Raw genomic sequence first — 14,679 nt, forward strand, 5'->3', positions numbered from 1 at the left:
ACGATGACAGCATGACACTTTATTGTATCATTAGGTAATAGAATATTTGTTGTAAAGTTTAGTGCATTATAGTTACTTTTGTTCTTTATTTATTTATCAGTAAGCACATTGGTGCAAGCAAGGCTACTGGCCGTGGCATTCAAAGCAAGGAAGGAAATTGAATTCGTTTTATGTAAAATAATTTAACCTCTGTTGTATAAGGGATATGATTGTTACTTTATTTAGAACGTGAAAGTGGTCAAACTATGATTATTTAAATATGATAAAACGTAAAATAATGTAGAATAAGCTGTAGCCAATCAGATGGACGGCTTCAGGAAAGGGAACTGCCCCAGTCAGTTGAACGAGGATATTTGGCGCGCGGCAAACGCGGCCGGGGACGGGCAGAGGACAGTGCTGGTGGAGACACGGAAGCCGACGGTCGGTCTTTAGGTAGCTAGGAAGTGAAACGAATTAGAAAATTTCGCGTTATGTGTTATCGCGGGACTTAGTCTCTCAGCGGTGAGCAACCGCGAGCCTGGCGTGAACTCTAACTTTTCGCATGGTTTACGAGGTGGAGTATCGAAAATGTATTTCGCGATGAGATTGTGAATGAGCGAACTGTGTCAAATGGATATGCACTCGAGTGTAACAGTAACTCTAAATATGGCCACTTTCGCTATTAGTTTGCTTTCTGAATAAACATTATTCTAACCAAATCGCAACTGTGTGTCCTACATCATTTATGAGTCGTTAATTTAGTTCCCAATATTATTACAACTGTTATTGTATGTTATGTTAACTTTGTATTTCGCAAACTTGCCATCAGCCATACAGTTTAACCAATGGGTCACAAGTGTCTAATTTAGGGCGTGTAATGCGATTCCGTCCTTTGACGAGTTTGAGCCAAGACATTTCCACGAAGAGGAACCGAATGTGAGCCCAAACATCTTTGGGATGTTAGCTCGCAAACAGCCAATGCACCATAACTGAATGCGTAACTCAGCAGAAACGTAAGAAAAAGCCAAGGGTATATACCTCCCACCAAACGATTCATAGTGATGCACTTCAAATCTATCTTAGGCTTAAGAACTTATATTCATAATCATCTTTCACTGCTGAAGGTAAGATGAAATGGTTTGTGATATATTATCTACTCTTTTCAGCATAATTAGTTGAAGCCGTTTCGTTTGAGAGCATCTGAGACATGAGAATCTCTACGATGACACCCATAGCTTTATGTGTTTCTTCACCTTCCACTGTTACAGTCAGCGTTGAAAATAGTATTATTATTACGCACTTCTTTTTTGATGATTTTTACAAAATGAGTGAATTTTATGGCCTTTTCTACCTTCAACATGGGAAATTTGCCACATGATATTTTGATTTTTGGGTTGTTTCTACTTAATGCAGGCTATTATGCATTAACGGATTCAGATGACACGTTTTTAGAGCCATATATGCATAGTAGTCACGATGAACTAGATGTTCTGGTTTATGTCTATTTTCAACTCCCTTGTTTTGTAACTTTTGCCATTGCAGGAGGTTTTAGTATATCGATAATAGAGAACTATGCAATGAGGCGACCAAAGTCATGAGACAGCGATGTGCGCATATACAGATGGCAGTGTACACAGGATATAAAAGGGCACTGCATTGTCGAAGTTGTCATTTGTCCTTAAGTGATTCATGAGAAAATGTTTCCGACGTAATTACTGCCGCACGACGGGAATTAACAGACTTTGAATGCGGAATGGTAGTTGGAGCCAGATGCAAGGGACACTCCACTATGGAAATCGTTAGGGAATATAATGTTCCACGATCCGCAGTCCCAAGAGTGTGCCGAGAATACAAAATTTCAGGCACTACCTCTCACTACGGACAGTGCAGTGGCCGATCGCCTTCACTTAACGACTGAGAGCAGCGGCGTTTGCGTAGAGTTATCAGTGCTAACAGTCAATCAACACTGAATGATATAACCACAGATATCAACGTGTGACGTACGACGAACATATCCATTAAGACAGTGCGTCGAAATATGGCGTCAATGGGCAATGGCAGCACAAGAGCGACTCTAGTGCCTTTGTTAACAACACGGCATGGCCCGCAGCGCCTCTTTTGGGACTGTAAACATATCGGTTGGACCATAGACGACTGGAAAGCCGTGGCATGGTCAGATGAGTCCCGATTTCAGTTTGTAAGAGCTGATGGTAGGGTTCGTGTGTGGCGCAGACCCCACGCAACCATTGATCCAGGTTTCCAGCAAGCTACTGTGCAAGCCGTTCGTGGCCCCATAATTTTGTGGGGTGTGTTGTAAGTAGACTGTTTAGGTTTTTATATCGGTAACGCCACATAGTGCTCTGTATGGAAATCACTGGATGTGCTGTGTGCAGTCTGTGGCTGGTTTGCATTGTTGTTGGAATATCTGCTATTGTAGTGTTGGGCAGCTGGATGTTAACAGCGCGTAGCGTTGCGCAGTTGGAGGTGAGCCGCCAGCAGTGGTGGATGTGGGGAGAGAGATGGCGGAGTTTTGAAATTTGTAAGACTGGATGTCATGAACTGCTATATATATTATGACTATTAAGGCAAATACATTGTTTGTTCTCTATTAAAATCTTTCATTTGCTAACTATGCCTATCGGTAGTTAGTACCTTCCGTAGTTTGAATCTTTTATTTAGCTGGCAGTAGTGGCGCTCGATGTATTGCAGTAGTTCGAGTAACGAAGATTTTTGTGAGGTAAGTGATTTGTGAAATGTATAGGTTAATGTTAGTCAGGGCCATTTTTTTGTAGGGATTTTTGAAAGTCAGATTGCGTTGCGCTAAAAATATTGTGTGTCAGTTTAAACACAGTCATGTATAATTGTTCAAAGGGGATGTTTCAGTGTTTACTTAGAATAGAGGCTATTTGGAGGCAATATTTAGCCATTCGTGGATTTCATATTCTCAAAAAACTATGGAATTTTTATGGATGACAATACACCATGTCACCGGGCCACAAGTGTTCGCAGTTGGTTTGAAGAATATTAAGGCCAGTTTGGGCGAATTGTATGGCCACCCAGATCACCCGACATGAATCGCATCGAACATTTATGGGGCATAATCGTGAAGTCAGTTCGTGTGATTTCGTAGAGTCTATTGGCGATCCACGAGCCAGAGAGAACATCGCATTATCGAGACAAACTTAGTATTAGCGAGATGCAACAGGTTCAATGAAGCTTGAGCGTTATCGTCAATTTAGCCACGATAGCCGTACAGTACATTCATTTTCTTACAGCCAAGATCCCCGTTCACTGTGACATACAGCGTTCTATCGTCGTAACGCACAATGGTCAGGGAAGCATAACAACGTGAAACAGGTGACAACCATTAGTTGTCAGCTGAATTAGACTTGGTTCGTCAAATGTATGTCATATCCCCTAAAACTGAGCTCCCTGAGGTGCCTCACATTTAGTACCACCCTGGTGACACGTGTAGCCTACACAATGTTATCCAAATGTCGATCATTAATCCGTCACCTCATCTACTTTCATCTCACTGTGATTCAGACGTTCATGCACATTTGGAAAGCTGGATGGCTGAGTCGAAACCAACAATCAGATGGTGATGTTTCTTCCTTTGGTCGCAGATATGATAAAAGATTGGGAAAATCACAATGCCCCTAGTACACCCACATAGATATTGTCCACAAATCCTGAAATTGAGAGTTTATGTGCTTTTATTTCAGTGAATACAAAGTAACATAGCATGAGCAATGACATTTAAAACAACGAAACGCTGCTGGGCCTTGTCAGTATGATGTTACACCCCTTTAGGACATAATTCATGCCCTGATTCGGTTGGAAAGGGTATCATGCAGCGTCTGAGTTCTCTCCTGATACAAGCTGCCTTATCATTGTCGCTAAATGACTCTCTATATCCTGATTTCTCACACCGAAATAATACTAACATCCAGTCTTGTCCCATACGTATTCTATTGGAGACAGATAGTGTGATCCTGCAGGCCAAGAGAAAGTAGGTGAAAATCTTAGGCAACTTGTAGGCACTGTACCGTTTAAGGACGAACATTCTTTTGTGGAATGGTTGTATGAGGATGTTATCTCACGAGAGATGGACGGATGAGTTTAAAATTGTTTCCCTAGATTTTCGCATAGGTGAATGAAGGGTACACTTGTTAGTATGGTTATAACGATAGCTACAACAACAGAAAATGCTAAACAAAAGTGCCATGAGATCGAGTCATATCTCAGAGGAAGTTAGTAAGAAGGTTGGGTGATCGCGGAACTAAAAAGATGAACCAACGCCTAAAAACGCATTGAAACCTCCGTCCAATTAAACTGAGCAGGAGTCCTGATGCCACACAAGAGGTCAGTTCTATAATGGGCGGTAGGTCTCTCGGTAGATCAAAGGCTTCCCTCCTATCACAATACATCACACAGGATGTTAAATCTCATGAGTCGTAACACGTGATGACAAAAGATGTGTGTGACATACAGATGTTCCTCAGAGTTTCGTGAAATACTATAGTAAGTTACATACAGCCTTACCTGATGGCACCCCACACAATTACACTAGGACAACAACGTTATCTTTCACAGAACCATTTGCAGGATGTGTCTTCTGATACTCTGACCTCTACCCACAGTGCTGCCGTATTCACATACGACGGTCTTTCACGGTAGGGTATAACCAATATTTACCGTTGAAAATCATTGCATGATTCCTACGTATGGTACCACTCCGATCGTGACTGATGTGCCACACTTGAAACTGAGACGATACAACCCCCAAAAACGCATCCATAATCTATGAGAGCGGGATGCTTCTACGCGGGCTGAATGACGGAAGTGGACGTAGAGTGCGGGTTTGGCAGTAAGAGAGGAACGGTAACGGGCCAGCCAAGTGGGGGCCGCGCTGAGCTGCCCACATCGGCATCAGCTTTGGAGGTCCATCAGATGTCGGAGCTATTTGACCCCCTGCTATTGGGTCGTTCTGGAAGCGCGAGAAGTGCTCGTGACTAGCAGAAATTCAGAGTTCTTGTTCGCTGGCCGTTGGACGCCAAGAATGGAGGAAAAGGCCTCCACGACTGGTCAGTGGGACCAGATAAAATGCTGAATAGAAGATATCTCAATAAAAAACTGATAAGATACTGGAAAGCCAGCACCAAAAATAAAAGGAGAAAATTGCGTAATTTCTAACTTATTTTATGTTATATTTTCTGTGAAGAGTATTAACTTTAAAAATTAATAACGGAGCGACACCTTTACCGATTTTTATAATTGAAGTGTCTATGAATAGGTTTAGTAGAGATCTATAAGAGAATCAAAACAGAATCGTTATACATATTACCAGCTTTGAAATAAAAGCCAGGATGTGTTTTCCGCGGGAAAATAGTGAATTTCAGCAGTAAGATTAATTAATATGTTGGAGGTAGCGACAGCATTTGCAAAATAAACATAGTTAGGGAAGTAGGAGTATTAACGGAAATAAAACAACAAATAACGTTTTCCATGGTATAACTAGAATTTACGAGGAAACTAGGGAATGTAATGAAACACTGAAGGTAGCAATGAAAAGCTGGGAAAATCAGCATGCGAATCCATGTATAAGACGTGTGTATAGCGATATATTTATAGTTTTTATATGTTTTGGAAGATATAAAGTATACGTTTTGATCATGTTACAGTGCGAGGATATAAACACCGGGCAGCCATTTTCGCACTGACAGCCTGATTTTGGTGACGTTAGGAGGCGAACAGTCTGATTTGGGCAGTATTCGGAGGAAGTCATGGTGGTGAATTTTGCACGCGCGGCGAGAGGGTCGCTTTAAGGAAGTTTTCAAATTTTCTTAAGTGTCTGAACGTGGATTTATAAGATTTACACCTATGTCGCTAGCAAAAACTTAGAAACATTTCCGAACAGTGTACTTCGAAGATTTTTCATCAGGGGAAGATTTTGAACTTTGAAATGTCACCGCCGACCTCAGCGAGTGGTTTTCGGGATATCAAATTTTTGCCAGCTCGCGACGAAGGAACTTTAGCTTGAATTCCAAACGAGTGAGAATTAAAATTGTTGCGAGACTTTGGAGTGCGTGGGATACTACGTGGGTTTTTTAAGTTCTCGCTTTGTCATGATAACGCTCAGTATTGGCAATTCATAAACTTGTCACTTTAATCAGCGAGTGTAGTGAACTCTATTTATATAGATTTCTGCATGCATTTGACTGGAAGATATCTTTATTTTTACTTGAGAATTTCAGGACGAATGGTACGAGTGACTGGTTGGCTGCTAATCTTAAATGTAATCAAGTTATAAAGAAAAATCCAACCATTTACTGGAGCAATTGGCAGAGTGATACTGACTGGAACATCGACACACTCATAATCGGCAGAGCAGTGATGGGGGCGCTGAGTTAATTCAGTTACTTATTTGGACATAAACTTTCAAGAGACAATTTCAGTTCATCTTCTAATTTTTTTTAAAGTCCGTGTGCACCTGAATTGAATAGTCAAGTCGCAAAACATAGACTACAAACAAGAACGGCTGCCATACTGGACAACTGTAAACAGAAGTATATACATAAATGTACTTACCAAAGCACTATACTTTTGAATCGAAGAACATGTTAGTAACAATAATTAAATTTTTTTCTTCCGAGTTGAAGACAGGCTGGGACTCGCAAATGCCTCAGAATATCCACGGGCTAATGCACATACCTCTAGTTGTTTCGGAACTCAACTGGAAATGCCTGGAGGGAAGGTGCATTCTTTTCCAGAAACACTAGTGAGAAAGTTTAGAGAACTGGCATTTGAAGCTGACTGCAGAACGATTTTACTGCCGCCAATGTACATTTTTCCTAAGGACCACGAAGATAAGATGAGCGAAATTTTGGCACTTAAGGAGGCATATACAGAGTCGCTTTTCCCTCGTTCTGTTTGCGAGTGGAACAGGAAAGAAAATGACTGATACTGGTAAAACGTACCCTCCGCCACGCACAATACCGTGCCTTGCGGAGTATGTATTTAGGTGTAAATGTAGATGCAGACCCAATTGGTTTGGTGTTAACGATAACCGGAAATGGGGACGGCGATTTAGTACCATGGCTTCTGTCAGTCCAACGATGGGTAATCGGAAGTAGTGTCAGGGTGTGTTGGTTAGTTGTTGAACTATAGGTTCCATAGATAATTAGAATGGTTCTTTTATCATAATTATGTGGGACGAGTCAGTTTAGAGGATATATATACATGATAAGTGGTAACTTTGAAGTGAATATAATGTTTTACCCAAAATCATGCACCTGTTCTTAAAATTAGTTAGAAATTCTCCTGTGAAATATAAGCAGTTGTCCATGAGAAACGATTTTAATTTAGATTTAAAACTTGCTGTTTTACTTGTCAGCCATTTTATGTTACTAGGCAAATGATCATGATATTTGGTTGCTGCACACTCAAATTCTTTCTGAGCAACTCATGGCTGCGTTATAAAGTTCATTTTTTCCTCTAGTGTTTCACATATGGACGTCACTTTTCCCCTCAAATTCTGATGGATGATTTATCACAAATTTCACTATCGCATGTACACATTCTGACGGTGTAGTTACATTCCTAACTTCTTGAAGAGGTACCTGCATGATGACGACTGGTGAACACCACATTTTTTCTCCATGCCACTTTCTGCATTTAATTCTTTCTTTCTGAGTCGTGAGTTACATTAGGAAATTATTACATAAGACATTATTGATTGGAATATTCAAAATAAGACAGGAGATTCATTCGTTTGTTTCCAAGATTAGCAATTTTGAACATTCCACCCTCTTTACTGACTCCTGTTCATATGCTACATCAATTTTTAGTATTATTCTTAAGTGCTTAATTAAACACAGTGTGTTTCTTCAAAATTTAAGAAGAGTTCATTTCCGGAGAAACAGTTAATAATTCTTTAAAAAACGTTATTAACTATCTCCTCTGTTGCTTTCTCTCTAATGGCGTTTATTATAACGCTAGTATCGTCTTCAGAAAGCATCATTTATGCTTGTTGAATGTTAAGTAGAATGTAGTTCGCATATATAAGTAGTATTTGGAGAGTCAGAATTGAACCTGTAGGACGTCCTTTGAGATTTCTCCAGAGTCACTGAAGTTTCCTACCCTTCCAACGCTTTTAAACTGTTCAGCATAATTTTTTGCATTCTGATAATTAAGTGTGATTCAAACTAGTTGCGTGTAAAGTCATAAATTCCATGTAACTTGAGTTTTTCTACGAATCTAACATGATCTACACACACACACACACACACACACACACACACACACACACACACACACACACACATACCCGTGCGCCTTGGAAAGATCGCTAATACACCAGCTGGCGATATTTTATTATCTAAGACTTGTAATATTAGGTGAGTGAATGTATAAACCAAATCCTCGTACAAACAAGCAGCCTCGAATTCTAGCTGTGATTTGCTGATTTAATTGATCATACTTAAATTAACACTCGAGATGGCGCTGTTGGTAGCACACTGGACTTGTATTTGGGGTGATTGTTCTAATCTCAGTCGGACGATCTTGATTTAGGCTTTCTGTGACTCATCTAAATCGCTCCAAGTCAATGCTAGAATGATTCCTTTTAAATAGCATGGCAGATGTTTTTCTCTATGCTCGATAAAATCCGAGCTTGTGCTCCGCATCTAGTGACCCCATTATGCTGGGGAGTTAAAAACTTCTTCCTTTCCTTCCTTCCTATTACTGAAATGTGAGACAGCTTACTATTAAGTACATTAATTTTTCGACTGTTTTGAAGAAAGTATGTCAGCGAGGAAATTGGACGATAACTGTTTAAGTTTTTCTTATCATCTTCCTTATAAAGGAGATTAACAATAACATATTTAATCTGTCTCCATAAATTCCTTCCGGCAGTGGTCCATTACATATATCACTGAGGGCATTACTTATTAAGTTAGAGAAATTTCTCTAAGTTCTGTTTGAAATTCCATTGGTTTGTAGCATTTTTGTAGTTCTGTGAATTTCACTGAAGGATGTTCATGCTACTTTGATTGCTTAAAGGTTTCTGGTGTAACATTTTTAATAGAGCCTATTCCTACTTCAAGTGAACTATTTTATCCTACTTTTTCTGCTACATTTAGAAACTGTGAAATTTCTTAATTATCAGGCAGAAAATTGTCATTTAGTTCAACTGCAATGGTGTCTTGTATGCTGACTGACTGTCCTGGGAGTCCAGGAAGCAGCACGTTAGCGTCCTCGGCTTCCCTGGTGGGTTAATTTTTTTTAAGACTTTCTATCTATAACTTGGCTCTAATGTATACTACTGGCCATTAAAATTACTACACCACAAATGTGACTTGCTGCAGACGCGAAATTTAACCGACAGGAAGAAGATGCTGTAATATGCAAATGATTAGCTTGTCAGAGCATTCACACAAGGTTGGCGCCGGTGGCGACACCTACAACATGCTGACATGAGGAAAGTTTCCAACCGATTTCTCATACACAAACAGCAGTTGACAGGCGCTTCCTGGTGAAACGTTGTTGTGATGCCTCGTGTAAGGAATGCGTACCATCACGTTTCGGACTGTTAGCAGAATATGGAATCGGTGGGTTCGCGAGGGTAATACGGAACGCCGTGCTGGATCCCAACGGCCTCGTATCACTAGCAGTCGAGATGACAGGCACCTTATCCGCATGGCTGTAACGGATCGTGCAGCCACGTCTCGATCCCTGAGTCAACAGATGGGGACGTTTGCAAGACAACAACCATCTGCACGAACAGTTCGATGACGTTTGCAGCAGCATGGACTATCAGCTCGGAGACCATGACTACGGTTACCCTTGACGCTGCATCACAGACAGGAGCGCCTGCGATGGTGTACTCAACGACGAAGCTGGGTGCACGAATGGCAGAACGTCATTTTTTCGGATGAATCCAGGTTCTGTTTACAGCATCATGATGGTCGCATCCGTGTTTGGCGACACGCGGTGAACACACATTGGAAGCGTGTATTAGTTATCGTCATACTGGCGTATCACCTGGCGTCATGGTATGGGGTGCCATTGGTTACACGTCTCGGTCACCTCTTGTTCGCATTGACGGCACTTTGAACAATGAACGTTACATTTCAGATGTGTTACGACCCGTGGCTTTACCCTTCATTCGATCCCTGCGAAACCCTACATTTCAGCAGGATAATGCACGACTGCATATTGTAAGTCCTGTACGGGCCTTTCTGGGTACAGAAAATGTTCGACTACTGCCCTGGCCAGCATATTCTCCAGATCTCTCACCAATTGAAAAGGTCTGATCAACGGAGGCCGAGCAACTGGCTCGTCACAATACACCAGTCACTACTCTTGATGAACTGTGGTATCGTGTTGAAGCTGCATGGGCAGTTGTACCTGTACACGCCATCCAAGCCATACGTGCAGAATGGTGTTAGATCCATTCTTTTGCCGTTCTCGAAACAGGATGCTGACGTGTTGTTTCAACAGCATAAGGCTCGCCCTCATAGCTCCCGGACTTATCACCAATCGAGCACGTGCAAGAAATGATGGGACGAGAAGTCATTCGTGTGACTCGTCAACCAACAACTCTTAAAGAACTACATGAAAGGTCGAGCAGGCGTCGCATAACGTGTCCCAGGATAGTTTTCACCCTCTATACTATTCACTGGATGCCGGGATCAGTCCCTGCATTGCCCCCCGCGGAGGTTACACCGCGTACTAATATGGCTGTTTCAGCATGGGTCGATACCTGGCTGCTCAGGACCGCTTGTGCTATTGATCTGTAAATGTAATTATTTCATGTACTCCATATGCACTATTGCAACAATAAATCTTGAGTGAGTTGGAAACCTCTAAAAGGTTGTACCAATTCTTTTCTGGCAGTACATAGTCGCCTTTTTTATTATAGATGAACGTTGAGGAATTCAGTTGAATTCAGATGCGTGTGAAACTACCCAGCCTGTGAGTACGCTGGCTATCTGCGCCTGTCTCGTCGGTGAATAAACCTACTGCTCAGAACGCAGTTACGAGTTTCAATCTTTTCACTTCAGCTGTTCAGTGAAATCAATGTGAGTTTTCAGTACATGAAGTGACGTATAGTGTGTTTCATTGATTATTTACTAAGTCTGGTGTAAGTTACTGAGGTAGAATAGGGCGGGCAGGGGGATTTATGATTCCTAAAAGATACGTGTTAAATGACTATACTCATACGAAGCGTAGCATCTGCAATAAAGATCTGAAAACTTCAGGCAACAGATCCTTCAGAACTATTGTTACATCACAAGTAGCTCGCACAGAATATAGTCATCAAACTATGAGCCCCTCCTTCCTGTGCAGAGACTTTTGATTCAGCGGGACTTCATGTCATCACTATTATTGGTGAAACACAGAGAAAATCTGTAAAGATATGGGACAGTCTGAAGTATTTTTACCCAATACTATGTTTTTGCAACAAAATGCCCATTTTATTTCAATTTTCGTACATAGGTTTTGCTTTCGACATTTTATAAGTGTAAAAAAAAATGGAAATGAGCGTATAGTGCCATTGGCCGGGAGGCCCCTTACGGGGCAGGTCCGGCCGCCTTGGTGCAGGTCTTATTACATTCGACGCCACATTGCGGCCTGCGCGCCGGATGGGGATGAAATAATAGTGAAGATAACACAACACCCAATCCCTGAGCGGAGAAAATACCAGACCCAGTCAGGTCGTTGTTGATCTTTTCACTCAGTTTTCTTTTATTACAGAGGCCAGCCAGCTTTCTGGACGAACACGCTGAGCTACCGGCACCCACTCAGCTATCGGGGCGGACTTGTAAGTGTAAATGGTCGTCGACTGCAAGTTGTGTCACGCAACAGCATCGACGGCAGCAATAACGGATTCAGAATCTCTTCTCATTCAATTAGTTACGCTTTTCCCCGTTCACCGATGTCGGACATGAAGTCATTACTGGATTATTACGAACGTTATGACGGTTACAACAATGTCTCTACCCCCGGTATATGAAGGCCCCCGTAAACGATCAAAAATTTTGTCAAACATAACTATGGTTGCCAAACATTTGACCGTGTACGGTGCTGTTTGACGTGTTTGTCAAGCATAGATCGTGTTTGAAGTGTTTGCCAGAAATTCTGCTTGACGGAAAGTTTGACAAGATGGCGGAAGTTGCTTCTGTTGATGTTTCATCGCATTTATTTAGTGAAAAATTGTTCTACTACGATTTACCTCACTGTGTAGTGAGTTTCCACAACTGTTGAAATTACGATCAAGTATAAAAAAATAGCACTGCCTATTCCAAAATGGTAGAGGTATCATATCTTTCTTAGACATACATTACGTAGCGAGAGTTTATGAACAAAATTAATATTTTGGTATACAGGAACATGCAAGCGGAAGTGGAATGAAATAAAAGAAATGACAGTTCTCGGGTTCTTCCACGGACGATGTGGCTGTATGTTCCCACCTTGTAGTATTTTAATTAACTGACATTAGAGGGCCAAGTAGAAGAGAATAAATTTTCACATGCTTGTGTCTTCTTTGTTAGAGTGAGGGTGAAGTACCGCTAAACAAGTTATGACACATTTGACTGTATATCCACAGAAAGTTGATGTAATCGGCAGGTTCAGAGTGTAACAATTTCAGTAACAGGTTCTCAGTTGTATATTTCTCTTTCATTTTAAACCATTCCCTGGAACAGCGTTTTTTTTCTTATTCTTTAAACACAGCGGTAGAGTCGATGTTAGAAATGCTTATCTGCATTTGTGGCCATTCTCGCTATGGTGCCAAAATACAGCATACACGAAAAACGTGTGCTTCAAAAGTAAGGTTAAATTCATAAGCTTTCATTTTTACGTGTACGGGCTTGTTTGACACATCAATGGCTTGATAAGAGCGACGGACAAGTTCGCTCTCCTAGATGGGCCTTAGCAAATTTTTAAAAGTTTCATTATCTATTAGAAGAAAGCTTATGTAATCATCGGGATCTAAAAGTAATAATTCCTTTAGCAGATATTCATCGGTAATTCCCTTATTTTAAGCCATTCCTTAGACCAGCGTCTTGTTTTCTTCATTGTCTTTAAACACAGTGCCGATGCCAGGACTACTTTGTCTGCATTTGTGGTCATTCTCCCTACTGTCAAATTTACTGACGAACACGAACAGCGTCTGCTTCAAAGTGAGGTTAGACTGAGAAACATTGTTTGAAAGTGTACGAGCTTGCTTGGCAAATCTGTAACAAGGTAAGAGCGATTTTGTCAATCACGTTTGATCGTTTACGACTGTCTTACGTTAATAGTGTCGAAGACTAAATGCTTTCTAGTACCATCTAAGGAAGTATAATCTGTTATCAAACATGAGAAAAAACTTCGGTTGCAAGATCTATGTATGCAAATGCTGACATCTACTTTTACTTAAGACATCAGATTGTTGTAGATGTAGTTTCATTCAGCTGCATTCGATGGGTACAGGAAAACCGTTTTATTTAAGTACCTAAATTTTTGTGTCACGAACGTGGCGGAAGACATTTAGCTACTTCATTCACATCGTAGGAGTTTTTAATTAAATCACGCGCTATCTAGACGCCGGTGGCGGCGTCGGCTTTAGCCGCGACAGAAGAAGCTTAAATTTGGTGACAGAGAAACCAGCGGACTGGCTGGCGGAGAAAGTTTGCGCCGAGCTAAGAGTGCAATCTGTGTGGCCCACGGGCCGGCTAATCAAGGGTCCAGGGAGCTCGTCGCACGCTCCTCGCTGCACGCACTGGCGCACCTCCGTCTTCCCCAGCAAACTTGGCGCAGGCGTTTTAATGAAAGGGCTGTGTCTGCATCTGCGACTATGCGCTGTACACACTCTACGCCGTCGTGAGCTGGTACCCTCCCATGTGTGGAATAAGGCGCAAGGGTCAGCTCCTGACGCAGCGGGGCAATACAACGTGCTACAGTGCGCACGTCCGGCAGTTTCAACACAGTGCGTTCGCGTGTAGTCCGCAGTTCTACTATCTTAGTTTAAATGGAGGCCGACGCACAAGAAGTAAAGCCCAGTCTGCAAATTAGCAAGTTAAACTTTAGCTAAAGTCCCAAAGAAAGAGGATGATCGTTCCCATATTAAGCTCTGACACCCGTTACTATCGTTGTAACAAACTACATATACACCATAAGAAGTAATCACTAACGTTCATCACTCTACGTAAAAAAATTTCACGTTGTAGAAACTCTATACTCTTTTGTCACCAACAATGGTGGCGTGGTGTTTAATACACTGAGCAATTATTCGAGAAGAGCGGACAAAAAAATAATCTTATTTGTATCAATTACTCGTAGTTTTCCTGTGCGTGACCCTTTACAACGAGGCCACGGCTGAATTATTTCCTAATTCTGCTACAATGTAATCGATTTCGCTGGACCAATACTCATCCTTATGATTATTTTCTTAGTTTCAATACTAAGATTTGAACGGTTCTTACATAGGTTCATATCAAAATCTAAACAGTTAGTAGTGAGAGACCAAGGCAATCTTCTCTACAATTCCAAGCCGCGGATATATTGAAGGAACTTTATTTGCTACGTAATACGGTGTCATTCTAATTTTGCTTTAACTACTTGAGCCACTGTAGACCGAAAACTAATTACCGAATGGGGAACCAACTTTATAGGAGTGATTTAGCAACTGAGGGCTGCAGGATTTGCGTTATT

Source organism: Schistocerca piceifrons, chromosome X, assembly GCF_021461385.2.
Source record: "Schistocerca piceifrons isolate TAMUIC-IGC-003096 chromosome X, iqSchPice1.1, whole genome shotgun sequence".
Taxonomy (NCBI): domain Eukaryota; kingdom Metazoa; phylum Arthropoda; class Insecta; order Orthoptera; family Acrididae; genus Schistocerca; species Schistocerca piceifrons.